Below are 25,843 nucleotides of genomic sequence, written 5' to 3'. Positions count from 1 at the left end.
TGATATCTTGAAATACAGCACATCTTTCTTACTTTTTGAAGTAGTATACGACGGAGTTGACCACTTTGAAGTAGTTCACGACTTTTTTTTTTAGTTTACTTTTGTATGCGTTCTGTAAGTTGGCCTGCCGTCTGCGACAACTTAATTGTGATACTCTTTCAAGTTCCCGTCTTCAAGTCTGCTAGCGTTAACGCGGCGGCATTGCATAGTTCCACCCACATTGCACAGATCAGTAAGCAAATTTTAAGGACCTAAGATAGTCTTCATTTACATTTACGGTTCTAGTCATAACGCAATCACTTCAAACACGAACTGTTCTACATTATGACCAGTATTATTATAGAGCTATTCTATAATTCTGTCCTACTAAGAAGAGATGTAATGTAGAAAGAAATTATTTCCTCTCTTCTTTGAATAGCCAACGTAAACATATTTCATCAACAAGAAATAGTTTTTGACAATGGTAATGTTGGTTAGGTAAAACAAAATGATGCTGCTAATATTCTGCAAACAAGGCAACATTCCATTTCAAGGGTTTATATAAAGGATTACAAAATAAACAAATTTTAACAATTTTTTACAAAATATATTTAATTTTTACATCAATTTATTTTACACAATTTTGACTAAACACTAATTTGTACTTGAATAGTTAGAAAAAAATTGTAATTCAAAATTTGTTTGACTAGAGATCAATCAGGAACAATAAAATGAAATCTTAATATCTTGACTTAATTAAACCAAAAATACTGAAAAAGAGAAGAAACTTATCATAATTGAATAACTGATAATTTGCGAAAACTGTAAAAGATAAAACTTAATACTTACCAAAAAGAGATATTAACAATAACCATTAAAACTTTTTTAATATTCCTTTTATTCAATAAATGAATTGAAAGTGCAACTACATAATCAGCTGTTGTGGAGAAATATTCTTCAGCTTTTTCTCGACAGCTGAACATTCGATATAATTAAATTCGTTCTCTTTAGTTGAAATCAAACTTAAATGTGATTCTTTTATCATTACTTTTTTTTTCAAATTAATTTAATTATCCTAAACAAGACTGGATCAATGGCGTGAAGATTTGGCACATAATTCTTTAGTTAGATAAACTAATATTTCTGAAAAAGAAGATAGAAAGTCAGAAAAATTTACTGAAAAAATAAAAAAGAATCAAAAAATCCAATCAAGTTTCCTTTGACCCACCTGTTACCGCTATAAAAAGGCTCCATGTTTACAAAAAGCGTGCTTCTTAACGCTAACCTTCTGTTTTCCTTTATACGGGCAGAAAGGACATCTAAAGACCGGCTCTTTGTCGCCGCATTCGTATTTTTTATGACGATTTAAATTCGATCTGTCTGTATAAGATTTTGGACAAGCGTCGCATGAGAAACGCACTCTTCGGCCAAATTGTGAGCCTGAAAAATTTATCATATACATTGACGTTATTTAAATGTTTAAAGGAAATATTGAAGAAATTATCGTAAGATATTCAGCCACTTTTAAATCTTTTAATATGTTAATTGCTAGACTTAGTTACAAGATTAGACAGGAAGAAAAACATTCTCTTACCTTTATCGAAGATTTTCTTGAGATTCCATTTTCCATTTCCTCACCATAAAAAGCAGGAGAAAGGTAAACAAACTTGAATACTTAAAAATAAACACAGATTAATAAAACTATGTTTTTAAAACTTACCACTATTTTAACTGTGATACGAAATTTCCAAATGTACTTGCCAATAAAATAATCTTCGTTACAGATTAAAGGGTACATTTGAGGTTCCAGAAAAAAAAAAAAAAACGAGTTAAAACTTTAAAATACCAAACCAACAGGCGATTAGATGCGGAAAAACCTACTGCAGCAATTAATGTTGTCTCTTTTTTTGACACTTCCCCTCAAGAGCAAAATATATTCCAACTAAAAAGTTATTTGGCAAAAAAAAAAATGAAAGAAATCCAATTTTAAGACCTCATTTCCAAAGCATAATAAATATCAGCTATCCATTTAAGAAATCAAATTTGCATTTTATACCAAAAAAGGCAAATAAGCTAGAATAAAGTGTTTGTTGAAAAGAAAATAAATGAAATAACATTACTTTTTTATAATTATTTTTTAATAATGTTTATTAACGACATGTTTCTGTAATGAGATCTTCTGTTTGGCTCTATAAGGACAATGAGGACATTTATGTTGAGGTTCTACACCGCATTCATTTCTTTGGTGAAACACTAGACTCCCTTTATGCATATAGCTACGTCCACATTTTGTACACTTAAAATCTTTTAGTTCAGCTGATTTTGGACTGCGATCTGTAAAAGAGATACAAAAACAAAGGAGTGTTACTGAAAAATTATTGTCATTGCTTAGCCATTTATATATATATATAAATAATAAAAGTAATTGCAATTTCTTTGGATATACCTTGTATCAAAATTATTTGCTTAGAAAAGCTCAGGATATTATCAACTTTTTCGGGCTATAATTATCAAATAACATTAATTATCATTTGTATTTCATAAATTAGAGTAAAAATTATAAAAAAAAAATAATCACCCAATAATTTTCCAACGTTGTTAATGAAAATGTTTTCTAAAGTTATTATTTTTTTGAAAAGAAAAAATTTAAAAACAAAATAAAACTGTACACAAATTTTAAACAGATTACAGTTTACTTCTTTTCCTAGTTACTGTTAAGCCTAAGAAAAAAAAAAAAAATGATCGCCGCTTCACACTTTCATTACAATAGACCTACAAATGTATGTTTTATGGAGACATGTGACTTTAGTGAAGCCTTATATTTGGCTTTGTATGGACAATGTGGACACTGAAACTGTGGCTCTTTGCCACATTCAATCTTCATATGGCGACTCAGATGTTTCTTGCGTATGTACGTTCTGAAGCAACCTGGACAAGAGTAACGTCTCAGAAATGTTGTACCAGCAACGTTATGGTAATCTGAAAGGAGATAAAACAGAAAAAAACAAGAAATTAAATTAAGATAAAATACGAAATTATCTTTAGTTTTCAAAAGGGATGAGAAAATAAAAAAAAAATTAATGAAATTTAGATGTCTAAAACTATATGAGAAACTTAAAATATGATTTACTAAAACTATTAAGTGAACTTAATTAAAAAAAAAAAACTCTTGCAACTAAATGATGACGGACAGTTATTACCTTGACTGAGTTACCAGCAATACCGTCATTCAGATCTTATCAAACCTAAAGCTACAATCCAAAATTCCTTATCGTTGTACAAAAAAAAAAAGATTTGAGACAAATAAAAAAAAAAAAAACAATCCATCAAATAGTTATGAGCAATAATAATAATAATAATAATAATAATAATAATACTTTATTTGAAAAGAAATTCTAATACAAACATAAAAAATGAAAAGAAAAGTATTCTACGGCAATGGAAAACCGTCTGCCGAATAGTTATGAGCAAATTGGGTAGGTGAAGTTTACAAGTATTCGGGAAATCTTAATTAAGTTTCTGTCGGTTAAGCGATCAGAGCCAGTTTCAGATGTTATTTAAAAATAATGAAGCCCGGAAAAAGTTGGGAGAATATTTGGTTGAGTGATGGAGATTATTACGGTTACTTGGAAAAGAGAGAGAGGAGAAGTTATTTTTACGAGGTAGAAGATGTTAATGGATGTTTATTTGATATTTCTCCCAGAAAATGGATCCAGATTCAAATATTCTGCTACGGGCGTGAGCCTAATTATGGCGAGAAGAACACTTTTAATCCATGCCGAGTTTACAATATTAAGTTATAAAAAATAGTTTGTCTAAGTGAAATTGTCAAGAAAATAGCGCAGAGCCTAAATTGGGGCTTGCATCAAACTGGAGTTTTGAGTTTCCATTTTTAACCTCCTACCTTAACAATTCGTTTTTTTTTATCATTGAAGACTATTTTATAAGAATTAACGTTGGTATCTAAGTGAGGCCACGAATAATCTTTTACAAATCAATGAATTTGACTTTACTATGACTTTCATTACAAATCTATCTACCTCTTCAATTAATTCCAGTTATAATAATAATAACCACAATTAACTTATTTTTTAGCGAACAAAAATAATTTTATTAATCATTTACTTGTACATTAACTTGGACAATATTTTTTATTGAAAGCACAAAGATTTTGTTTTTAAGTGGGGATTAAATTTACATACATTTTTTTTTAATGAGTAAGTATCTTTATTTTAACAAAAACAACTTCATTTTATGGACAATTTATAAATAATACTATAAACGAAATTAGGTTTAAGTATCACCATTTTCTTTTTGTAAGTATAAGAGAATTTAATAATAAAATGGTCAATGCTTTTTTTTGTTTTAAAGCCGCAAGGAAAAACGCTTTATTACAATTTTGGAAATAATTTTTGTACTACTTGAAATATTTTAAGAAACTAGTGCGGAAAAGTTTTCTACTCAATTTCTTATCGCACTAATCACACAAATATCTGATTTTATTAAATACTGAGTATTTTTATCTTGCAAATACTTACAACGTAATTTTCTTTAATGTTTTTAGTTTTAAAAAAAATTAAAGTTAAACACAGAAATTATTAATTACTGAACCCTTTCTGTCAAAGTTCCTTTTTTGCAAACAAGTTGCACATAGATTCAAGAACATCTGGATATCTTGGAAGGTAATATTCTTGTAGCGCTGCTGGAGTACATGCCTCATCTTATCCCGTCCACCGTGGCCAATCGATATATGTGTATCGTACAAAATGTCGAATAATTCTTCCAAGGCTACATAAAATATTATTCTATCACTCACTATACTGGGCACAATTAACATCTCCTTTGTATCTACCTTCATTACGTCGTAGTGCTTTAACAGCCAACGATCACGTCTATCTTTTCTCATACCACTTTTAGCTAGCTTTATCTCAGTAATTAATTTACTATATTTTGTTGAGGAAATCTGAAAACTATTTTTTCTCTTAGGTGTATTATAAATATATTCATAGAATTTTTCCTTCATGCCGTATCTATCCAGTGTCAAAATGCAACCTAAAATTATATTTAACGTTAGTGTTTGGAGATCAAATCTAAAAATAAATTGAACTCAAGATAATTTCGGGGGAGGAAACAAAACGCAGCTGGTAAAAACAGGTGGCAGAGTTTAGGTTCGGCTAATAGGTGGGACAGGTAAAAAATTGGGTCAGGGAGCACAATAGTTGGTAGCAATCGCTATTAGATATTAGCGATACAAGAAACGTGGGACGATTGAATGTGGCTGTCGTTTTTCTAACGTCTATTCAGAGCAGTAGTAGCCAACTCTAACATATCTTTCAGGTGATCTCACAAAATAAATAAATAGCACGAAGAAATCTGTACAGCTTAAACACCTGTTTGTAAAAATCTGTGATTAAAGGAGCGTTTACACAATAATGCAATCGTCCCAGGTTTTATGAAGTCTGAAATTGTGTCCATATCAGCGAGTGGCTGCCAACAATTGTGGATAAGCAATTCACCTTTACTAGAATATCTTCCCAAATATGATACAACCCTACCTGTTGCCAGAACTAAAAATTCAAAGGATATTGTTAGTGTCAATATTTTGGAGAGAAAAACAATAAATTGAGTGACGAGTTACTCTTTTGAGAGATCTATTTTGTTGGCAAGACAATTTTGGCGGGAAAACGATTTGTGTCGGCGACGTTGAAAGGATATGAACAGAATATTGAGCTACAGCACTGGTTCGGACGCATAAAGGAGAGAGAAAGAAAGAGAGAGACTCGAGAGAGTGGGAGAGAGAGGAGAGCACTCACATATTAACTTAATTTTTCGTAAAAGATATCAGAACATGTTGGAGTCCTTTAAAATTGTTTTGTTTTTCTCACATTTACTTCATTCTCTTTGTTCTGTTCTTTTTTGTCCCAAAAATCTGAAGTCTGGATATTTACCTGAAACTCTGAAAATACATAAAATTAGAATAATCTATGTCATTTCAAAATTCTCCTAAATACTATTACTATCGTACTTCTCAAAGTAGATTACAGATGCTGTGGAGCATTCCCTGGTTAAGATATTCCAGATTATAAGAAAGCATATTAATCTTCGCTAAATATCTGTATTAATTAAATTAATCCCCCCAAAAATATATATTTTTGGATTTAAATATAACAGAAGCAAGATATTATTTGCCTTTTTTTAAAAAATTCTATTTAATGTGCACAACTTAGGTATACATCGCAAAACATTTTCATAAATTACATTATCCTTGCTATCCAATAATATAGTGGTGATATTAGAAACAAATACATATTTATATTTTTAAACAATTATTTGAAAAAGCTAATCAAAGAAAGAAAAAGTCTTTAAATCACAAAATTATTAGCACAATAATTGCACCAAATATGTATGTACATAGAAATTTCTATAATACATTTTATCATTCATGAATCTTTTCTACTTACTATCCAAACAATTATTGGGGTAAAATATATCGATTTCCGATCAAATGGATCCATGGAAGAAACTATCTGAAATAAGGAGGTTTTGGACCAGAATAAATAATAATTTTAATATCTGATAACTAAATCAAAGTTCATAGCTTTTTACGGTACAGCATTTGATTTATTTGCTTGCATCATAGCAACCAAATGTGAGGGTCCATGTTTCATAGCAACATGAGCTTTCAAATTTTCTTTCAATTTAGATTTATGCGGACAGAACATACATTGAAATTTCGGCGCAAGACCACATTCAAATTTAACATGCCTTTTTAGATTGCTTTTCACTGTATAACTTCGGCCACATTTTGGACATACGTGCTGTTTACCACCTGGAAAAATAGTGCAAAATCTGTCAGTTTGTTTTTAATTATTGAAACAATATAGTTAGATGAGTAATTAAACAATGACAATTGTTTAAAGCAATAATTTAATAATAATTTTTTTTTAAAAGAGATAAACAAGCTAGATTATCTTAAAATATACCTGGAATGAAGTTGCAGTGAAGAAAAATAAGATCAGCAGATATCCTAAAAAAAGATTTTCATTTCCATAAAGATGTCCTGGATATCGGGCCATGAGTTTGTTAGGCTAGTACGGTTTGAGATGCCTTCTGCCGAGCTACGACCGAATAGCCAGTAAAATATCCAAGAGGATTTGAACCCTATTTGGTACAGGACTGTAGGCAATTTTCCATAATGCATTCGGCCACAAATGTTTCCTGTCTCGATGACATAATTGCAAGTTATGGAAATTATGTTCAGTTTACGTTTTTAGAAACATCAAAATGTAATGATTACTTGCTAATAAAGAGTATTAACATTAAATACATTTCTATTTAACCCAAAAAGAATACAATCAACTGTTATTGGCTAATCAAAATCACTCGTCTTAACATACCTTCCTTTATATTCTCAGTAAAATTGGAGATTGCTACACAGACTTCAGAATCGAATTTCCAATAGAAGTTATTTTAACTCGAAGTGTATATAAATCTTGAACATGTACCTCAATATCAGTGAGGAAACGCTATTTAGCTGTCTTAAATTTGTCACTATCTTCGAAATGCGTTCCTTACACCATTTCTGGTAGACATTTAAAAGCTATTCCTGTTATCTTCATAAAATGTTGGAATCCTGCTGCATCCTTCAATTCCGGGTGGCGAGAGAGAACAACCAATCGAAGTCAATCCCCCATCTTTTACCCATATTGAAATCTTTTTTTTTTGTTCTGCCAATAAAAAGCTCTCATTCTAAAGAGCAAAGGACGTTATTATTAGAGCTACATGCCTACACATACCGAAATTATGAACCAAAAAAAACTATATACAGAAGCAATGTAAACGTTCACTGAGAAACAGTCCTCATGCTTTAGGCGACCCTGAGGATATACGAGGGTCGTTTGAAAAGTCCGTGCAAAGTCAGAGAGTTAGCACCACTGGCGCGTATCGAGGTTATGTTTAGTTAGTAGCATCTCTTGGAAGAACACACACCAAGTTTCAGCCAGATCGGTCTATTTCTTTGTGTTTGGCATGCGTTTGAATCGAGGAAGTCGAGTGATTTTCAAAAAATGGACGAAAAAGAATTTCGTGTGTTGATTAAACACTACTGAGGCAAAACGCCTCAGGAGACTAAAGAGAAGCTTGATAAACATTATGGTGACTCTGCAACTTCGATTAGAACAGTTTATAAGTGGTTTCAAAATTTTCGGAGTGGCCATATGGGCACAAGTGACGCTGAACGTTCTGGACGCCCTGTTGAGGTTACTACTCCAGAAATCATTGATAAAATCCATGATATGGTGATGGATGTCAGAAGAGTGAAGGTGCGTGAGATTGCTAGTGCTGTGGGCATCTCGAATGAACGGGTACATAATATTTTGCATCAACATTTGGACATGACAAAGCTATCCGCAAGATGGGTGCCGCGATTGCTCACGCTTGACCAAAAACGAAATCGTGTGAAGTGTTGCAAGGACGGTTTGCAGTTGTTCCAGAAGAATCCGCATCACTGTGGATGAAACATGGATACATCACTACACTTCTGAGACCAAAGAACAATGGGTTACCAAGGGGGAATCTGCGCCCAAAAAGGCGAAGACCGTTCCTTCGGCCGGAAAGATTATGGCGACTGTCTTTTGGGATTCGCAAGGAATAATCCTCATCGACTATCTGGAAAAGGGTAAAACTATTACAGGTGCATATTATTCATCGTTATTGGACCGTTTGAAAAACCGAGCTGCAAGAAAAACGCCCACGATTGGCCCACAAAAAAAGTCCTTTTCCATCACGACAACTCACCAGCTCACACCTCAGCAGTTGTGGTCGCAAAATTAATGGAAATAGGGTTCCAACTCGTTTCACATCCCCCCCCTATTCTCCAGACTTGGCTTCCTCGGACTACTATTTGTTCCCCAATATGAAGAAATGGCTGGCGGGAAAAAGATTTTATTCAAACGAGGAGGTGATTGCAGAAACGAATGGCTATTTTTCAGACTTGGACAAATCCTATTATTCGGAAGGGATCAACAAACTAGAGCAGCGTTGGACGAAGTGTATAAGCCTAAAAGGAGACTATGTTGAAAAATAAAAAAGGTTTACCCCAAAAAATTAAGTAGTTTTTATTTTTGCACGGACTTTTCAAACGACCCTCGTACTGACATACCTTAGTCAACGTAAGACCAGCAGAGGTAGTTGGTATTATTTAGTTGGGTTTAGAGTAAGCTCCATTAAACACCATCGGACGCAAACATATATCTTTGTATACTTATTACTCGATAAAGACCTAACCTTGGCAATGATGAGAGCTGCAATATACTTAGAACGTAGTGGATCTGCCTTCATAGCCATTCTCTCTCTCTCGTATCCAACATAAAGAGACAAAAATAAATAACAAATACTAAAATATTTCCCCTTCCGGAGCAAAAACATATGTACCGCCTCTAAAACATTAACTTTGTACCATCATTAAGACAGATTGCCCTCTAAAATAACTATTTAGCAAAACTCTTATTTAATTTTTGTTTAATAACATTTGTTTTCACTTCATTCAAGTTAAATAGGAACCGAAAAAAAATAAAACATTTAATTTCTTATATTTTATTTAAAAAACTAAAAGCTTATAACATCTTTTTTATATAAACAATTATAAGTAAGAAGTTTAATTACAACATATCAGGACCATGTCTAATACCAATATGCAGTTTTAGATGATCCTTTCGCTTAGTTTTATGATGGCAATATGGACACTGGAATTTTGGCTCTTTTGAACATTCAAAATTTTTATGATTCGACAGGCTACCTCTATGCTTGTACCTTCTATTACATTTATCGCATTCATATTTACGGGGATTGTCAACAAGATGAGCTGGAACAAAAAAAATATAATAATAACAACACATTTTGTCTTTTTATTTTATAAAATGAAATTCAACAATTATTAATGTAACTATTTTAATTTCGAGTTGTCTTGGCTTCAGATAATGCCAAGCTGTATTACTTGAAGATCAAAATCTGTGAATGGTACAAAGAGATTAGAAAGAGATATGAATAAGAGATAAATACTTACCTACAAAATAAATAAGGGGAATTTTCAAAAATTATCAAATTATTACAAAATTAACCATGTTGTTTAAAAAAAATTGACAACACTACCGTTTCAACTGGAACATTTAAAATAAACAAGAAAACAAAATAATTGTAATATAGGTTAAAATATTGGAGAGGACTATCTTTGGCACCAAGCTGTGAGACTCTGGAAAGTACATAGATGGTTAGTTAGATGAATATATAGGGTTTCATGACCGTAAATTATTTATTAAATTAAGGATTCAAAATTGGCGAGGAATCGGTCAAATAAAAACTCAACTGTAACACAACCATGCCCGCATAGCCACGCCCTGATGAAGGCAATATTTATTTGTCTAAAAGTTGGCAAAAAGGACGAGTTGTTGTCTTTATTTGACCGATTTCTCTCCAATTTTGAATCCTTAAATTAAGTTAGGTAGATGGTTAATTCAGCTTCATCATCCAGGAAGATGCGTAAAAAGGGAAAAAAAAAATTGGGAAGAGCAATGAAACACCAATCTGCGATGTTAAAGAACTACATTAATGCTCTCTTTCAGGCTTCAATAAAAGGGGGTAACAAGTTCATGACTAATACTTGGGTCTTCTTCTGAGATATTGATTTGCTTTCGCAAATAGCAAGAGAATTCTTGGCTGGGTGTGACGGCGTAAAACCTGGCTAGGCTAGGAAGTAACCCTTACAAAGAATAAAAAACTCTTTCTGGGACAAAGATTTTTCCTCTGAGATGTGCAGAGAATTGAGAAGGAAGTTTAGAGAAAACTACTCTGTGGAAGTCAACACTCTACTAATGAAGAGTTCATACAGTGAGAACATTTTCCTCTTTACTTTCGAATGCTTGAAAGGTACTGGCTGAAATTAGATCACCTCGAAACACGATAACAATCGAAGTATCTGTGAACAGATGAATGGCTTGCAATAAACCTCTTGTAGAACCCTGAAAATCAAGGTTTAGAAGTGCGAATCTTTGGACAAGAGCTGCAGGCTGATCCTAGAACCAGCACAAAGATGTTGTCAAAGCAAGGATTTCCTAAAAATAAAAACTATGAAAACAAATCAGTTTTAAAAAGAATTGAAAGCTAAAGTTATAGGTTAAATTTTTAAAGCAAAAACACCTATTTCTTTTAGTTTACTTTAAATATCATTCTTTTTTTAAATTAATTAATTTTAAATTTATTAATTAAACCCATAATAAAAAAAATTAATTCAGTTTGAAGTTTAGAAGAACCAAATAATTTTTATTAAAAAACTAGTTGCTCTTTTCTTAAATAGTTTTCTCCTTAGAAGTAATTAGCTTACTTAAATTGATCAATTTAAATTTAAATGTGTCATGAAATTTTGATCCATACTTTTCTTCAATTATATGTCAGTCAGTTGTTATAAAATACCGTCAGCAAATTTATTAAATTAATTCTAGCAGTTTCTTGACTATATTTGGCGACTAAAAAATAAAGATTTATAAAAAATAAATATATTTATATATGATACAAATAAAATACAATAGGCATTAAAGGTATTTCAATTAAAAATTAAAAAAAAAACAAGATCAAAAAAGAAATGATTTGCAACTGTAATCTATTCACACGAGAAATAAATATCATCTAACATAAACCAGGCCACTGAAAGATATTTAATTATGTTGTATATAATAATTACATATATACAAGAAATTGCCAACTTAAATTTTAAGCACTTTGGTTTAAAACTTATAAGATTTCTAAATATTTACTTCTTAAAATTGAGTAACAAGTTTTTTGGAATTTCGTTTTCATGTTTCAAGAGTGCACCATCAAATTCCTTCAATAAACATTAATATTCTGCACAGTCACTTTTACAAATTATATATTAATAGAGAATATTTTATTCTAACAGAGAATAATTAAAAAAAAAATACAATATAAAAAATCAATATGTCATAACTTTTACCCCAAATTTTAATATCAATATCTAAGTATTTATCCACGTTATAATACATTAAGGCATAAAGAACTTATAAAAATATAATAATAAAGTAAATGACTTAAAATTTGGGTGAAATAAAAAATAAAGAACTTAAGTACACCTTTCCCTCTTTTGCTATAAGTCCTGCTTCTGCCAGAGATTAGCCCGTAATGTAAGTTTTTAAGAGATACTGGTAAGCATGAAGCTGGTATTGATATTTCTCGGTCAAAAAAAAACGGAATACTACAGATAATCACGGGAATTTAGAGAGTCAGTCTAGCTGTCAGGTGTGCTTGCTCGTACCTTTAGTGGAAGTAACAATTAAGGCCAGTTCAAATAAGAGGTGACTTCATGCTCACTCCAGATAACATTTAAACTGTACTTATCAAAATGGTGAGGTAGTGACGATCATGGCGAGCCGAGTTCCTGGCAAAGAATCCATGAACGTAGCCTTTAAATATTCCGTAAACGGTTTCCATCTCTGTCAGGCAAAGAGTAAATGGCTATTCGTTGCTTATTGCTTTTATTGCCTTCGTAATAGACAATAAGAAGAGTAAGTTCTTATTTTAGCTACTAATTCCAGTCAGCAAGTTCTAGCAAGTAACATCAGCCTTAACCAAACATTACAAGAGTTACAGTACCCGTAAACAACAGCCTGGATATACGAGAAGACTTTGATATTACAATATTTTTTTGATAACTTAGCTTATGGCTTAAAACCGCAGATTAGCCTCTTACACCCCAATGTTCTTAACAGCTAGCGTCCTTTGGCAGATATTTACTTCATAAGATGAAATAAATAAGATTTATTTATGCTCTAACAAATAAGGAAAGGTGTACAAAAGTTATTGAATATCAATAAATTACAGACTAGCATTTAATGAGCAGGGCAATTAGAAAAAATGGTGAAATTAATTAAGTTTAACTGAGTAAAGAAATTAAGCTAACTACTGAAAAGTGAAAAGTAACATCTGAAACTAAGTATAAGTAATCTTGGCAAAAATAAGTTTAATGTAACAAACTTCCATTCTAGTTCATCTTTAGTTACTATGGAGATTTATTATAAAATTTTAACTCAAAATTTTTAAGAAGACAGGGCCGACCCGAGCAAAAACAGCCAGTGTACTACAAAATGAAACAAACGTTGGGCAGCCATCTGAACACGAACTGGGTATCTCCGCGTAGACATTATTATCTATGAACATACTTCTTCTATGTCCGCATTTAATAGCGGGAAACAAGACTTCCGAGGAATTTGTAATTAGACGAATTAGAGTGAGAGGGGGTCATGTGAGTATTCAAATCAGAATTTTAGATTTCGCAAGTTGGATTCTTAGCATGGCGGAACTTCGTGCGACTGTTCGGATTCCCGGGCCGGCCCTGTACGAATGTATTTCTTGTGCTAGTAATAATAACACCATATTGCACCTTATTCAGATATATTTTCTAAGAAATTTTTCTTATCAGGTAGCTGACTCAATTACAAAATTTACTTCACATGGCTGGAAAAACAATAACTCCAGTTTTTTTTTTAACCAGGTACGGTGAAAAAAAAAAAAATTTTCCTACTAAGAAGAACCATCTTCAACAGCAGTACTTTCTTGTGTCTTTGGTTTCAATCTAATCTTATGTTTAGTGAACATATGCTTATTGAGATGAGCACGCTGTTTGGCTCTGTATGAACAATGTGCACAGTTGAATCTCGGCGCAATACCGCCACATTCGTATTTTTGATGACGCAACAAGTTTCTCTGTTGGGTGTACGAGCGATTGCAAAGATAGCAATGATATTTAACGTCATCGTAGGAGGAGGTTCTCTCTTCATCAATAAAGTATGCACTTGTATATCCTCCTGTAGGATCAAAATATGCATTATATAATTTTTTTTATATATATAAATAAAATTATGCTATTATTAATATATTCAAAAAAGATTTGAGACAAAAATCTATTTCATTCGTACAAAGAAAAAGCATTTTATAATAAAAATGAAACAGATCAAAAGAAGAACACAAGCTGGATAAAAACAACTCTTCCTAATCTTTCATCTCCAAAAATGCGAAGAAATGCAGGGTTCCCGCTAAAGGAAAATTTTCATCAACAATCTTAGATGTACTGGATATTTATAACAAGAATGTTTCCCTCAACTAATACATTGAAAAATTAAGTTTTCACGCCCCCTAAAAATTCTCATCTGAAAGAGCAATCCAATAAATTGTAACTAAACAATTTGAAAGTTTGGTTTTTCTCATGGAAATGCCATTTCACTAATCTCTTAACTTTAGATCAAAATTGGTAACAAAAAATAAATCATATTTCATAAAAAGTCTCTTTATTGCTTAAAAAGATTTGTCCTTTTACTTTTTCCTGAGTCTAATATGAAAGTACATAACATAATCTCTAAACTCATGTGATATAAAAACCTTAAAATCTATCACAATTTAAGTTTATGATCTTTTTTGTTTTGTCATACTTATTTTTATTTTAAGATATCCGTTTTAAAAGACATCTTATTAAATGCATGAACTAGAAGTATATGTTTCTTTAAATTGCTTTTATGTTTGGCTTTATGTGAACAATTTGGACACTGGAATTGTGGTTCCTTACCACATTCATACTTCATATGTCTTACCAATGTACTTCTTTTTGAATAATTTTTAAAACAAAAATTGCACTGTAGTCTCTCAATATTTATCATCTCACCTAGAATTGATGGAAAAATTTTAAATGTTAGACATTGTATTTAATTAATAAAAGAAATAAATAAGTAAATTGATTAATGGCGTAAAGAATTTTCTTACCCGCAATTTCATTTGGTTTCGTTGCTGATGATAAGCACGTAAAGGTCGAAAAAATTACTAACATAAACAGAAAGTAAGAAGGGCTTAATTCTAGATAAGGGCTGTCTACTAACTTTTGGAACATAACTTGAACCTAAGCTACTTATAATAAAACTCCATTAAAAAGCTTTTGCGGTATATATCAAAGCTATTGTAGTTCTTAGTTCACTATATCATGGGGGGGAAAAAAATGAATGAAATACTCCTCTTTCTGTGTGTTTCCCTATCGCGGAAAACTATTTTTCAGAATAGTTAATGGTTTAGATTCTACACCAATACTATACTAAAATCTATAGCATTAAAAGAAAGAAATAGAAATTAGAAAGAATAAAATGAACTTGTACTTTCTCTGGTATGTGAAGGGAATGATAAATATCCGTCCGCCCTTGCCAGTGAAACACAGATTTTTAGTCACATCTAAATTATAGATATAAAGGACGATTTGCCCTATATTTTAAAGGAAATTTGAGAATTTTATCTTTTATAGAAAAAGAGAAAAAAATTGTCAAAGTTGGGTGTTTTTCAACGTTACGCTTTTTCGTGCATTTTTTAACTATCAACCCTTATACAAATGTCCTACCGGACAGTTTTAATACTGCTACCTTTGTTCACAGATTATTTTACCAATAAGCAAGATGGATCAGAATCCTACGATAAGAACTGATCGTGATTAGCCTTCTGCTAAGGCAGACCCTAAAGAACGAAATTCAAGAAGAATAGAATGAAAAAAAAAATAAGTGAAAGACTTTTAAAAATAAAAGAATTTTTCGAAACTTAAAAGTGAAGAAGATTTTCATCAAACATGAATGTTTACACATTAATAATCCTCAATAATAATTTATAAGCGGTAAAATGTATAAATGAAAAACTATCTTTATAATACAGATCTCTTCAGCAGATTGCCAAAATTAATTTTCTCTGAAAAAATATTTGACTACTTAGTACATATCAGGTCAACGATGTGGTGAAAAATATTCAATATATTTTTGCCAATGAAAAAACTGCTTAATTTTCTTGGGTATTTTGAAGTTTTCAATTGAATACACCCATATCTGTAAGACCTTTTGCTAAATAGTTCAGCAAAGCTCAAAGTTTGAACCCAATTTAAAATCTATCTGGAGGCAATATCACAGCCGGAAAATGGAAATGACCCGAGTACCTGCTAAGGATAACTGTCAATGAAAAATCTATAATAAAACACAGCGTTCAGAGATATCATATAATTTTTATCAAAACAAATATTACATTAAATAACAAAGCATTCAAAAAATATCACTTTTATTTAGAAGACTAGACTGAAGGTAAATTATTTTATAATTATTTTGTAAATTTAAAGTAATTAAAACAAAATATTTTAACAATACAAACTTAAATATTGGCTGAGGTCCAAAAGAAGAAGAAGAAGAAGAAAATGTTCATAATTGTTATTTAAATGTTCCAACGTTTCAGCTCCAGCCAACCATTGAAGTTTTTAATAGTCAACAATGGGGCAAAATACCAACTGATTCTTCAAAATATTTTCACGTTCATTATGAACAAACATTAATTTTCTAGAAGATTTTTAATTTTATTTTTAAGACGTTGTGAATGGCGTTTCATTATATGACTTTGTAAATGGATCCTCTGTTTGGCTCTGTAAGGACAGTAAGGACACCAGAATTGTCTTTCCATGCCGCATTCAAATTTCCTATGCTTATATAGACTAGATTTATGCTCATATCCTCTATGGCAGCTTGGACATGGAAATTTTCGATGTACGAATTCATTCTTCATTCCAGCTACAAAAGTAACAGACAGAAAAAAAAAAGTTGTTCATATTAGTCATTTGAAATATCATTTTAAACGTAACTTAAAGAAAAAAGAACAACAACAATTTACCAAAAAATCAGAAATCCATAGATAAATATTTTTAGAACATCTATTACATCGCATCATCTTCATTATGGAGCATACAGGATGGTTGAGATGCACTAGCTGACTTCCTCCGACATTTTCAGAAATGAAAACAGTTCACAAAACATCTAATTTCTCTTAAATACTTTAAATCATAGGAAAATCTAAGTTCACCAATTCAGAATCTAAGCTTGCTTAAATAATATAAATGAATTAAAAAATCATAATAAATTGAGAAAGAAAACAAATACTGGCACGCTCTTTAGATGTTGAAAAAACTTATAAGATATAACGGTTAAGACAAAAAACTGTATTTGACAAAACTTTCAGTTTATAACAATAAAAATTTTGTTGATACTCTCAACAACTTTAACAGAATAACAACAAAGAGTGACTCCTTTACTTAGTAGAAATGATAAAAGTAAGAAAAAACACTGTTATTGCAAAAATAAAAAAAAAATCTGAATAAAATGAAGAGACTGAGAGCTAATTAGGAAACCATATCTATAGTTTGTTAGAAATTAATTCAGAATAAGATAATACTTTGCACAGAAGTTACTAGTTACAATTTTAGAATTATGCACGAGATTAGAAGAAGAAGAAGAAGAAAGATTATCCAGCTCTGGAAATAGTTGTTACTGCGATACCACAACATACCATCAACCTCTCTTCCAGCCTTCAGTCTGGGAGATATCTTGATGATAGATCAGCGTTAGCAACAGTAAAAAATAGAGAAGAAAAAGGTCATGGATTCAATCTAAATAGGTCACGCCTTTAAAGTTCACTCTAAGTCGCTTGCAAACGGTGCAATTGCACTTTCCTTCCCATCATAATCTAAAAATACCACTTTTTCCTAATTGCATTTTAATATTATTTTCAACAGAAACTATCACAAATATAGTAACATATTATATTTTATTTTATACAACAGTATAGTAAGAAATATTATTAATTTTTTTTTATGATAAAAAATTACTTTGGATTTTTAATCATCCCATGTTTGAAAATGGTGTGCCTCTTGATGTTGGTCCGTTGTTTGGATTTGTATGGACAAAATGTACATTGAAATTGTGGTTCTATGCCACACTCATATTTAATATGTTTGTATAAACTTTCTTTGTATTTATAAGTTTTGAAACATCTATAGCAATTATATATTTTTCGTGGTTCCATAGTTGATGTTCCTATAAGCAAGAAAATATTCAATTTCAAAACAGTTTCTGTTTTCTGCATTAATTAAACATTATAATTAATAAGAAAAGATGAAGGAAGCATTAATTTACCTTCAAATATCAAATTTGGTGTCAGCTTTGTAGTGACGTAACTTTCTGCAAGAAAACAAAATGCAACCCGAAGTTATTAGCAAGAATTTATAAAAATTAGCAGCAATTTATTTAGATAAAACAAACACTTACCATGCACTAGCTTTTGCTATTTCATTGGATGAATGTAAATAGATTTTAAATATTAAAAAATAAAGTCTTCACTTATTTACTGTACAATTAAAAATATTAATAAATTCTTTTGTTTGAACGACTAATTTCTGTAAACTGCTGAAAAGAAATCTTTGTACAGCTGTATGTATAAATAAATGAATTTTTGATTCGAAAATACAATTTATGGTAAGGCACTGAGCATGAAAATAAATATTTTTACCATATTTATTTGTGTTGTGTGTATGTATTTTGATGTTTCAAACAATAAAAATATCAATAAGCTTAAAGTTTCTACTTTTTGGTAATGGCTATATGAGAAGTCTTTTAAAACTTCTCCTCCTTTGCAAAGCCTACAAAGAGATTCTGGACAAAATAATCCAAATCTGTGGAATTGTGAATATACCAAAGACCTGTAACGAGGATACCAGAATAAGTTTAGTTCCCATCTAAACTCGCAAGTTATCTCAGTCCAGATTTTTTTACCAAGATCTGGAAATGATTTTTTTTTTTTTTTTTTACTCTGTTTGATACCTGGAACATTCTTCCAGAATAAGTAGTGCTCTTTCTAAAGACACTTTCTAAATATGCTGTTCGCTCTGTGACTTTGGAATTCAATTCCAATGTGATAAAAATCTTGTTTTATAAATTTACAGACTAGAATTTCGAATTTTTCTACTTTCCCAAAAATTATTCCAATGATTTTCATTAAAAGCTGTTACTGTTTGCTCAACGGCATCAATGACTTTAAATTAAAATTTGTGACAATTTTTTTCAAAGGCTAATTCTTTAACCACAATTAAATCCAACCACCTAAGGTACACTAACTACTAAGCATTTACCTACTTAAGTACTTACTTAAGCATATTTTGAAGTTTCAAATTGAAAAATTACACGAATATCCTCAAGCAAAAATAAAATAGTTTAACAAAATCAACAGTTTAACAATAAAACATTTAAAAAGACAATAAATTTATTTATAATCTCTGTTAATACATGTAAGTGAATGTATATACATTTATATACACAATTACATAAAATTATGATATCATTGTAAATTATTTTTTCAGAAAAAATAAAGATTATCTTTTTGTTTTGTTAATGCTGGGTAAAAAAATTTAAAAGCGTCTAATTTGTCCAGAAGGGCAATGTCCGCTAAGATGTTTCTTTAAAGATGTTTTCCTTTTAGCTGAATAACGACAAAAAGGGCACTTGAACTGTGGTTCTTTGCCGCATTCAAATCTTTGATGTGTCCTTAAACTGGCCTTATGTTTGTAAGATCTCATACACACCTCGCACCAAAACAGCAAATTACCTAAATGAATCGTAATAGAAATACAAAAAAAATGGCCCAAAATAAAAGTGTAATAAATAAATAAACGAAGATAAAAGTAAGAAAGGAGAAGAAGCAATAAAGTGAAGTGCTCCAAGGATATATTCACCAGAAAGCAGAATGAAGGAAAGAAAAGAAAAGAAATAAGAAACAAAAATCAAAGCAAACAATAACAACAAAAAATTACTTTAGGAATCTTGTTTTTATTTTTACAAAAAACAAAAAAAAGGGGGAAAAAAGGGGGATTTTGTGCAAAAACAAGTACAACTATAAAAAGTACAGTTTTAAAACATGCGGCTTTACCATCGGCTTTGACTTCTTATCAACATCAAACATGGCTGTCCCAAGAGCACAATGTCCTTCATGGTAAAGCTGTAAGTGAATGTGTTATTAGTTGATAGTTTACACATTTAATTAATTAATTAAATTAATAAATAGTTAAATAGAGAGCTTTAAAACAGTATAAATATTGAGACACTTCGTAATCAATAAATTGATTTTTAGAGTCAAGACCTTATTTTTGTTATGTAGAACGTTTACTGTCGAGAACATTAATCTCATCCTGCCACATTTTACAAAAATATGGCTAAGATTTAGAGTTCTTGCTAGAAATAGTTTTAGAGCAGATCCCAGGGGGCTAAATCCTCTCCCATACGATGGCATCGCCTTGATACCTCAAAGCGCACTCCTCTGCATTAATTCATGAAAATCGGGGTAAGCGTTCATGTGTGGCTACGTTAACAAGAAAATCTATTTGAAAATATCGCTGGTTTTGCCCATTTTTTGGGTAACGATTTTCCTAAAAATTTATTGGATCTGAGTTGTTACAAAAAAAAAAATATATATTCTTCTTATAAGCGAGAATGAATGTCCTTCAATTTTAAGAAAATTTGGGAATTTTTTTAACATTAATTATTTTCGCGCAGTTTTTGTCAATCAATAGTTGGTTAAAATAAATTATATAGTTTTAATTTGACTTTGATCATGTCAAGTATAAAAAAGCTGTAAGTATGGAACAATATTTTAAAGATAGATTGTTTAATGCTGTGGAAATAACTGAAAACATAATTTCAATATGAAAAGATATTTTCTATTATTTAAAGAAAAAAAAAATACTTACTTGTTTTATGGCGTTAAAGTTGCTAAGAAGTAAATTTGAAATTATGCGCTATCTGTACAGCATGTCTAGAAAATAAATGCTTTCTTAATTGACTCCTCTGTCGTCCGCTGAACGGACAATGTGGACATCTTAATTCTTGCGGTTGGCCACAGTCATGTTTTTGATGGTATACTAAATTGTGTTTATATTTATATACTCTATGACACGTTCCACAAGCAAATTTATCACCTTGCATCAATATAGTAGTCGATTTTCCTGGAGAGAAGAAATCAGAAATCAGAAATGACCATAATTCTGTAAAACACAATTTTTAGTATTTACCAATATTTATTACAGATGGATAAATAAATACTAAATTAAGGAACAAATAACTTACCTTAAAATGAGAATTTTATTTTATTGTTAAACACATAAAATTTAGACTGAGTTAGCACATATCGTTTTTAATGAAATTTATAGACCCCTTCAAAACGTATTCGCCCACTATTAAACACTCTTAAAATTGCTTTGTAAATTTGGTAAAATGAAAATGAAGAAAAATCTGACTTTATTTTTTATTTTTTTAGAAAATACTTTTAATTATGTTAAAAATTAATCTAAGACTAGAATAAAATATTGCAACAATTTAAACAACAATAAAACAATTACAAACAAATCAAATTAAAATCGCAATTTAAATGGTTTGTGATGTCTGAAAGCAATGTGTCGACGTAAGGTGCCCTTATGCCTGGTAAAGTATGAACAATATGGACAATGGAAAGGGCTTGCTGAAGATGGCGATAAATGTGAAGTAATTTTTGTCGTCTTGCTAACTATAGTCTGTAACTTGGACTGTTCCTCCACTCTGTAACTCTTCTTGCAAGTTTCGCCTGCACATGATAATATGAAGAATATAAGAACAAAATCATTAAAAAAACTTGAACCAATTTAACTTAAGAAATACTCTCTCCTTTTTTTTGGAATTAAAATCAAGATCATATTAGAAAAAATTAATGAATTGAAAACACTGACTCATTTGTTTTTTGTTTTTTTTTTTAATTTTTAGATGTAGAGGTAAGGATATCTTCATTCACTGACAATTGGTTTACGCTCATGGTAATGTTGGCCGACTAGATGGCGTTTCAGGTGAACTTTGTGTTTAGCACAATAAGAACAAAACGGGCACTGAAATTGTGGTCGTTTTCCGCACTCAAATCTTCTATGTTTATATAGTGACTGTGAATGATGATAACTTTTGCCACATCCTTTACAAGTATAACGTCCTTTTGGAAATAATATTCTCTCCGACCAGTTGAATATACCTGTATAATACAAAAGATAAACCAAAAATTAGCTAAGAAATTGTTTTATTTACTTTGAAATTTAAATAAAATTAAAAGAGAACATTCAAATGAACAATACTTTAATTCATAAATCTGCAATAATAAATCTACAATAATAATAATAATAAAGAGGGCAAGTTATTGAAGTAGTTTTAGACCAAGGCTCTTGTAACATTTAGGTTTTGGTCTGCCCAACAAGTAAGACTTTTTAATGTAAAAGGTTTTAAGGTTTTTAACAGGCTACAATTGACTAACGAGAAATGGCCAACGCTCAAAGTTGGTACTTTGTCTATTACCGCAAATACAATTAAATGAGGCTTCTTTTCAATGGAGAAGATGGCTTCAATGATTTCTTTTAAACTCATACACCAAATGCCTCTTACTTAGATTTGAAGTTTAAAGAGTACACTGGGAAGTGTAATTTTAAGCATTTTTAGTCAAGTAATTATTTAGTTATCTCGCATGAAATCCAAAAGTAAGGCTATACATTTTTTAAAATTTTCTCGAAGACAGTTCCAATATTTTCATCTAACTTAGTGCGCTAACTGATTTTATATTAAAATCATTTAGCCGTAATAATAACTTTAGGTTGGTTCAGACGTATTTGACCAGTCAAATTCAGGAATGATAACATCTTAATTATGAAAGTTTCAGTTAATACTTTGAAATTTGCAGCAATCAAGTCATGTGATTTGTTCACATCTAAAGTTTTATATTCTAGTCTGTCAAATAGAAATGCGTTAATAAAACAAAACATTTTACCTTATGGACACCGGAATTGCCAATGGCCTTGTCCGTCATAAACAATTGGTTGAATAGAATTGGTAAATCCACAAATATTTCATAACTTGTAAAAGCAACCAAATAGATCAAACTTAATTAATGTTTTCAATGTTATCGTACATAGTTTTGAGAGAAGTTGTATCCCCCAAACAAGACAAGTCAAATCTCATAGCTCAATTCTATTTCTAGAGTTATCTGCTTCGCCAAATCTACTGTTGAACTGGAGTGTTTTGAACTTCTCAAACTAGCAGTACAGTCTCCGCGTAAAATGTTCATTTTTGTTGGACAGATTCATAGTAAGGTTTACTAACTTTTCCTCCCCCTTGCATTTTCTTCAAAAACCATTGTTCTAATTTCTGATTAAATTCTTATCGAAAAGCGTTGAAAATTATTATCATTTCTCTCCTAATTGTTGAACATGAGACATTTCTGCTGATCCTATGAAAAGAGTCTATCACAAAACCTTGCAGTAGCTAGATGTTAACACTTAAAAAAATCTATTCGCTGGCGCTAATGTCCTTGGCTTTTCTTCTAGCCAATTAGCTGCTGCAATATGCCTCTTCCCTCGCTAAAACTTTGTGGGATAATTATCACCCTTTATAATATTGTAATAAATATTAACATTCATCTTTATTTAAAACATAAATACTAACAACATACATAGAATGATCTAATTACTATATAACACTATTTAGAAATAACTCTACGGAGGGCAAATTTCAGGAAATACATTGAATAAATTTGGATTCGACTGTACGATACATCTGTGTCTCTTAAGACGTTTCTTATATTTTGCCTTGAAATGACAATATGGGCATTTGAATTTCGGTTCAACACCGCATTCATATCTTTGATGATCGGCCAAACTTCTTTTATGTCGATAAGATTTATTACATCGTAAACAAGTATACTGTTTGTCGCCTGAAAAATAAAATTCAAATTAAAAAAACAAACTAATATTAATATTAAATCTGTGGGGCAAAAAAGGTGTCTTATATCTTTCTTCAAATAGTAAGGTTTTCTAAAACAAAAAGAAATTGACCTATATTGATTCAAGCACTACGATTTGGTATTGTATTTATATTTAGAAAGTACAACCGAAATTCAAGGCTGAACAATAATAGTAATTAGATTGGATTTCGACTTTTTGGGATTACCATACTGCCTGCAATGTTACAATTGTATTAATCAATTTAGCAATGAGTAGGGATAGAGATTCAAAGAATGTTGACAGAACCTTTCTATTTTGCTCTGAAGGGGTTTGTAAGAACTTTGTTAAAGTTAATTTTGTTTTATTATTTGGGTACGACATTACACTAAAATCTGTAAGGCCTACAGATTCTTCTTTGCAGACACTAGACAAATCCCTTAAATAATATACTAATTCTTCAGTCACAGATATCCGAAGAATCTCTGAATCCAAGAGGGGTTCCAGGGAGGATATATTATATCTTCATCCTCCAGTACCTAGTATCTTTCTTGAAGTCTGAATTTTCCTTAGATAATGGCATCACCACTCAAGTATCCTCCAACTCTCTACAGAATCTTCTATTGGTGCTATAAAAAAAATCTACCGATATTTTTTGGTACAAATTTAGCGCAGCTAAGAGCATGAATTTTAATCAACTTCTAGAAAAGATAGCCCCCCCCCCCCCTCCAAACCACGGATCTTTCGTAACCTTAGACAGCACACATTAACCTGTATCAGAAAGTATCACTTACCTGAACTATTTTCACTTGACAAATACGAGGAAGATTATGTCAAAATTTTCGAATGAATTGTAGAAGTCTCTCTAGCCAACCAGTCTATTATTTTGTTAAATTGAAAATTCTTACTGCCCTCGATTTCTTTTACGCAGCTTATCACAATATTTCTTCCAAAAAAGAGTTATCAATCATTATCGGTATTATTTTAGTTATTGCTTTAGTTTAATAAAAACGATCTTTAGCTAGAATTTTTTTGTTTAGATTTCTACTATTGGAAACAATTATTCATTTCATTTATTACAGAAAATTGTATATTTTTTTTTTACTAGTTTTTAAATAAATATTTACAATACGAACACAAAATTGACTGACGCAAATATCATATTAAAATTAAGATACAAATATTAAAATATTTCTGGTAAAAGGTGCAACAGCGGTAACCAAATTTTATTTAGTTACACAATACATAAAATTTAAAAATAATGATATTTTTTTCTCTCTCTCTCAGTTTAAAATATATTTTATTTACAAAACAGTGGGCCTTTATTATCAGGCCATAAATAATTATGTATTGAAATTAAATGACGTTTTAAACTGCCTTTATGTTGAAATTTTAATTCACAAAATTCACATTGAAACTGAGGTGCAATTCCACATTCAAATCTTTTATGCAAGCGAAGACTGCTCTTCAAACAATATGAACGATTGCAGTTACCACATTTGAACGCTTTCTCACTTGAAGTATAGCTTTTAACTGTGAATAATAAAAAGAAAAAAAAAAATGATATTACAATAAAATCTTGTAACAGTTTGCGTAGATGGTAACAATTTCTAAAGTAATTTAAAAAAATTATAAAAACTAACTTTTTACAACAAATTATCTGATTTTTTTTTTTTTTTTAAATCATTATCTAACTCAAATAACTATGAAAAGAAATATAGTTGATTTTTCTGACTAGCTTTCTAATTGGAGTTTCGTTTCTCGGAAACCACAACATAATTGAGGCTCCTACTACTTCAACTAATTCTACTTCAAATCTTTTTTTAAAAAAACTTAGCCTACTCTCTAGAGGGTATTGCCATTTGCAGGCAATTGTCACCTTATCAGAACTTCAGAAGAAAACTCTGAAGGATTAAAAAATTAGAAAGAAAACTATTAATTTTCAGATTGAAGAACCTCAAATTTTGTTTAAATTTTGTTTAATAAGAAAAGCAAAATATTTAAAGTAACAATAATTCCGAGGCCAAATTCACCTAAATTATCCTTAATCCTTAGGCATAATAAATCCGTGAATCCCAAAATAATGACGTTTCAGACTGCCTTTATGATGAAATTTACTTTCACAGAATTCACATTGAAACTGAGGTTCAATGCCACACTCATATTTTTCATGTGAACGTAGGCTAGTCTTTG

General features: G+C 30.6%; 3 long non-coding RNA genes across 7 annotated transcripts; all 3 read right to left on the bottom strand.

Moving 5' to 3' along the window:
- Positions 1 to 2,422: 2,422 nt before the first annotated feature.
- LOC141450518 (uncharacterized) lies at positions 2,423 to 6,584 on the bottom strand. Of its 3 annotated transcripts, XR_012456142.1 has the most exons (5): positions 6,441 to 6,584; positions 5,793 to 5,935; positions 4,518 to 5,031; positions 2,558 to 2,958; positions 2,423 to 2,480 (listed from the first exon to the last, which is right to left on the bottom strand). It is a non-coding gene; the product is annotated as an uncharacterized lncRNA (long non-coding RNA). The 3 variants fall into 3 exon arrangements; XR_012456141.1 differs by having other exon boundaries at positions 2,429 to 2,958; XR_012456143.1 differs by having other exon boundaries at positions 2,429 to 2,958; positions 4,832 to 5,031.
- Positions 6,585 to 12,275: 5,691 nt separating this feature from the next.
- On the bottom strand, positions 12,276 to 20,872 carry LOC141450503 (uncharacterized). Of its 3 annotated transcripts, none has more exons than XR_012456126.1 (6): positions 20,618 to 20,872; positions 19,801 to 19,869; positions 18,147 to 19,479; positions 18,015 to 18,059; positions 17,708 to 17,915; positions 12,276 to 13,850 (listed from the first exon to the last, which is right to left on the bottom strand). It is a non-coding gene; the product is annotated as an uncharacterized lncRNA (long non-coding RNA). The 3 variants fall into 3 exon arrangements; XR_012456124.1 differs by lacking the exon at positions 12,276 to 13,850 and adding an exon at positions 16,107 to 16,616 and having other exon boundaries at positions 16,717 to 17,915; XR_012456125.1 differs by lacking the exon at positions 12,276 to 13,850 and adding an exon at positions 16,107 to 16,616.
- Positions 20,873 to 21,157: 285 nt separating this feature from the next.
- LOC141450520 (uncharacterized) lies at positions 21,158 to 24,278 on the bottom strand. Its single transcript, XR_012456144.1, has 3 exons — positions 22,702 to 24,278; positions 21,629 to 21,918; positions 21,158 to 21,486 (listed from the first exon to the last, which is right to left on the bottom strand). It is a non-coding gene; the product is annotated as an uncharacterized lncRNA (long non-coding RNA).
- Positions 24,279 to 25,843: the final 1,565 nt, after the last annotated feature.

This window comes from Rhodnius prolixus, unplaced genomic scaffold, assembly GCF_049639745.1.
Source record: "Rhodnius prolixus isolate KJV_2025 unplaced genomic scaffold, Rpr scaffold_1, whole genome shotgun sequence".
NCBI classification, from domain to species: domain Eukaryota; kingdom Metazoa; phylum Arthropoda; class Insecta; order Hemiptera; family Reduviidae; genus Rhodnius; species Rhodnius prolixus.
This window is presented reverse-complemented; position numbering and strand designations above follow the sequence as displayed.